Below are 4,842 nucleotides of genomic sequence, written 5' to 3'. Positions count from 1 at the left end.
AGTCAATCACGTCATTCTCCTAATGAGGTGATCTCGTTAATCAAATGACAGCTCATGTCTATGGCTAGGAAACATAACCATCTTTGATTGAGCTAGTCAAGTAGAGGCATACTAGTGACACTCTGTTTGTCTATGTATTCACACATGTATTATGTTTCCGGTTAATACAATTATAGCATGAATAATAAACATTTATCATGATATAAGGAAATAAATAATACTTTATTATTGCCTCTAGGGCATATTTCCTTCAGTATTATCGCCGAGTGCCTCCCGCCTAATGTCCACACCGTTGCTGAGCGCCTACTCACGGACGCCAATGCAATTAGTCTGAGGTATATCATTCATACTATTCCCTGAGTATTTATGTTGTTGATTAAGTAAAATATTTTTTTGCTTATAGCTGATTAACTAATTTACCTTCACATATATGATGCATATCTTCCACTACTAAATGATTTTACAATATTACGCATCTATTAAAATTGTTGGATAAAACTTACACTGACCTATCATAAGTGACTTTGTATCAAGAATTATTTTAAGAGACTCGATCTTATGTATCTATTTATGTACTTTTCCTTTGCTTAGTTGTTTCGTAGCCGAGTTATTCAGATGTTTTTCAAGATAGACGGATGTTTAACGTTTGGAGTTTTTGTTTGTGCATATGTTTGTCGCCTATAGAAGAATTAGTGATCTCTTGCCATGCGAATCATGGCCTTACCACTAGGTCCCCGATGGCCAACGGGATTTTCGAAGAAACTTTTAGGATAATATATAAAAAGTATTGAACGTAAATATCAAAATTGGTTGCATTAAAATAATATTGTTTTATAGGGGGGCCCCAAATTTTTGTCTTGCCCTGGGCCCCCAAAATCTCAGGACCGGCCCTGGACGTAGAGGCTGGAATCATAGTATTTCTAGAGTACTTGCTCCCTAATTAATTTAACTGGATAGTTTATGTCACCTGTGTGGCATGTATAACCTATCTTAGAAATATTTGCACTAAAGTTTTAATTATGTGTGCTTAGATTTCCTGATCTTTTATTTTCTGTGTATAGGTGACACATGCTGACTTGAAAACGCTAACGAGAAGGTCATGTTCAAGAAAGATGGCATACTACAGGGGCCTTTAATGTGAGACTGTTTAGACCTCACACTCGTGACCGCATTTTAGTGTAACTAGCACATATGTCCGTCCGTTGCAATGGGAGATAAAATTGTATGTATTTAAAGTCAGTGAAAATTATATGTGCAAGCAAAACCCGATGTGCACACGAAAAAAGAACATCGTGTGAAGGAATCAATCCGATATTTTTACATTCATTGATCCAGGGCATTTAAGAGTTTTGTTACGTCATCGTACGCGAGAAAAGGTCCATGAGTTATTCAGTCTACTCTTTCTTTCAATCATTTCAATCGAGGGTTTTAAGGTATGAAAGTTCTGAATATTCTATGAAACATGAACAATTTTTTAAATCCTGAACAGTTTAAAAAAATATTATGTACACTTTCGAAAAAACGCGAACAAAATATGAAAGAGAACATCTTTTAAATTCACAAACATTTTCTGAAAACACCAACTTTTTATAAAAACATAAAAATTATTTGAATTTGTGAACATTTTCTTAAAATAGGAACATGTGTTGAAAATCCATAAGATTTTTAGAAAATTTATGTCTTTTATACATGAACAATATTTTTTATTTTCAAATCACTAAAACAATAATATTTTTCGAATTTAGAGTATTTTTCGAAATGCCATTTTCTTTTTAGAAATCTCAAATAATTTTGAAAAACAATAAGTTTTTGAAAACATGGAAAACTCTTTGTATGTTCCGAATATTTTTCAAAATAGCAACAAAATTTTCGAATTCTGAACATTTTCCATTTTTTTATTTCTGAATGGTTTTTGAGCATTTTTAATTTATGAAATAAATTCTAAAAGAAAATGAAACTTGGAAGGGAGAAAATATAGGGAAAGGAGAATAAAAATAGAAGTAAAACACAGAGAAAAAGAAAAATGGGCCAGCCCGTTATTTGTTATCTTGTGCGAAACTCCGACTATTTGTTGCCCCGTGCGGAAAATAGAATTTTCTCAGCTGCGTGGGTAGAAAAATAAGTGGGCTGGCTTCGCTGGGCACAGCGCGCGGCCCACGTACGAAAATTCTTTTTCTAGCAAACAAACGCACAAGAATTTAGTACCACCTCGGATAGAAAAAATATTATTTTCAGCAGTGAACGGATGAAAAAATTGAAGAAACGCACCTTGCTTTATTAGTAGGTATAGATATAGATGTTGGAGGTCTGGTTTGTGTTTAGTTGTATTGTCGAAGTAGATTTTTGCTATGTGGCTTAGATATCAGTTCACTGTTTTATTTGATTCAGGCAAGTAGTTGAATCTTTTTTTGTGGTTTCACCGTCCTGAAACCTTGGATAGTGGTAAGTTTCTAGAAACCCAACATGCATAACCAAGCTTAGATTAGGAACCCAGCTAGCCACTCTGCTGTGTGTAGACAAGATTAGAGTGCACCCCTCTCTTTAACATGCTCAAGGTAAAGAATGAATAATCCTCAATAACTGACATGGTTGTTTCCTCAAAGCAAGTGAGGTATCAGAGGAGCTTGAGTTTTTACTATTCCCTTCGTTCCATAATGTGATGCATATAGATGTTCTGAAAAGTCAAACCTCACAAACTTTGACCAAGTTTGTAGAGAAAAACAATTACATATAGAATGTCAAACATATATCATTAGGTTCATCATAAGATTTAGTTTCATATGTTATATATTTGGTATTATACATATAAATAATTTTCTCTATAAACTTGGTCAAAGTTTGCAAACTTTGACTTTCCAGAAAAATTGATACACACTACATTATAGAATAGGGAGTATTATATAATATTCAGAATAAATTAACCAAAAAGGTGTTTCACCATAGTTAGTCTTCCATAGAGTAGGAAATATTGCAAGAAATTACTGAAGGAAGAACATTTAATTGAACAAATTAAAAAAATTGGTTCAAGGTATCCTGTCTGGACATTAGTTGAATCAATAGAAAAATGTTAGTTCATCCATCAAGTTTAGATGCACTTTAGGACTTAGTTCATGAATTTTGCTAATACTACTAAAACCCTCAAATTTGTTTCAATCAGCCGCATTGTAAGCTTCAAGACAAGGGCTACAAGCCAGCTCGATGAAGTATGTATCAAAAACTCTGCTCTATTGCAACCGATATGTAGTTTGTGATGTCGTTAATAATGGCCTATTTTCCCAATGATTGGTGTTTTGCAAAGCATCATATTTTGTATGTGCTATGCTTACAAAGTAAATGACAGATGAACGGAAATCAATATGTACCCGTATTATTTTTTCTTTTTTTCATAAAGAAACACAGACGACATTCTATGTTCAAGGCCCTATTTATTCACTTTCAGGTGTATGCTATTGTGAGCTACGGACATGGATTTTCTGACATTGATCTCAACATGCTAACACAACTACACAACTACACCTCATTCTATGATAAGCTCAGCAAGAAGCGGCGGATGGAAGGAGGGTCGCCACCAAGAACAGTGAGGTAGTGCCGACACCATTGCATTGTCTGAATACGTGTAGCAGGATGGAAAGCAGCGAGCAGCGACGCATTGTCCATGGAGGCGGTCGGCACAAGGCTAAGTCTGTTGTTCCTCCTCGCCAAGACCTGCGTTTAGCTCAACAAGGTGGCCGAGGTGCGCGCACACACAGAGGCGTGCGAGCAAGACGTCCTGTGAAGTGGAGGACCCTACGAGCTACATGACAGCGGATGTGCAGTAGGCGCAGTTCCAGCTGAACTTGACGCAGTTTTAATGATTAGAGTCACTACTATTAGATTGCTCTGCTTTCCCTGTGATCATAATTCATAGTTCAGTTCGTTTTTAGCAATAGTTGGCATGTATATATACTGCCCATTATGCAAAAAAAAATCAAATGAAAAGGGCGACCCCTACCTGGCACCGCACAGGAACACCCTCAAGAGGCGCACCAGGGGTGCGCCCCAACCACTAGGTAGTCAACACACATGCGCCAAATGTGGTTCTTTTTGGGATACAGAGCGAGGCCAGGGATTGAGAGAACAATCAAGAGAGAAGAGGATTGATAGGGAGAAACAACCAGTGACAGAGGCATGGGGTGGCTAGCATGGGCCAGGAGCCTTCCAACATGATGAGTTTGCTTGTATATACACAAAAGTACTAACAGTTTTTTTTTCCTAAGATGCCCCCCCACCCCCCCCCCCCACCCCCCCCGGTCAATACTAGGACTTGAGAAATCCTGCCTTAGCCAGTGGAAACAACACTAGAGGAAGAGAAGCCAATTATGAGAGGAGGGATCGGAACAGAGGAGAGAGAGTAGTGTTGGAGCTGAGAGACACACGAAGGATCAAATTGCAAGAGGGAGAGAATCAACGGGGAGGGAAGAGCCGGCACCACTTCGTCGGTCGTCGGACTATCGCCGGAAGTCGCCTCGAACGCAGTCAATTCGGACACATATCCTCGCTATTCTAACGGGGCAATTAGTTGGACCTTAAGTTTTTTTGTTTGAAGCAAGCTCGATCTTAAGTTGATCTAACAAAATTGGAAACATTGCGGATGCATGTCTTTTTGCGTTAATATTTTTTTTCTAAGATATAAAACACGACGCACAATCTAACATGACCAAATGGGCCGCCGGTCTGCTCATGTGTGCCGGCCGGATAGCCCGTGTGCCGGGACGCAACCGCCTCTGCGCCCTAGCTAGAAATTTCCCGGTCCGCCTCGAGCACCCGATCCCAATCTGAGGCTCCCAACGGTAATATCTCCGC

At 38.3% G+C, this 4,842-nt stretch overlaps 1 long non-coding RNA gene across 1 annotated transcript; it reads left to right on the top strand.

Moving 5' to 3' along the window:
• The first annotated feature begins 232 nt into the window (after positions 1-232).
• Positions 233-1,325, top strand: LOC141025556 (uncharacterized). The gene is made up of 2 exons (XR_012187312.1): positions 233-335; positions 1,062-1,325. It is a non-coding gene; the product is annotated as an uncharacterized lncRNA (long non-coding RNA).
• The last annotated feature ends 3,517 nt before the right edge of the window (positions 1,326-4,842 follow it).

This window comes from Aegilops tauschii, chromosome 6 (genome assembly GCF_002575655.3).
Source record: "Aegilops tauschii subsp. strangulata cultivar AL8/78 chromosome 6, Aet v6.0, whole genome shotgun sequence".
Taxonomy (NCBI): domain Eukaryota; kingdom Viridiplantae; phylum Streptophyta; class Magnoliopsida; order Poales; family Poaceae; genus Aegilops; species Aegilops tauschii.
Note: the sequence above shows the minus strand (reverse complement) of the source record. Positions and strands in the feature narration are given on the sequence as shown.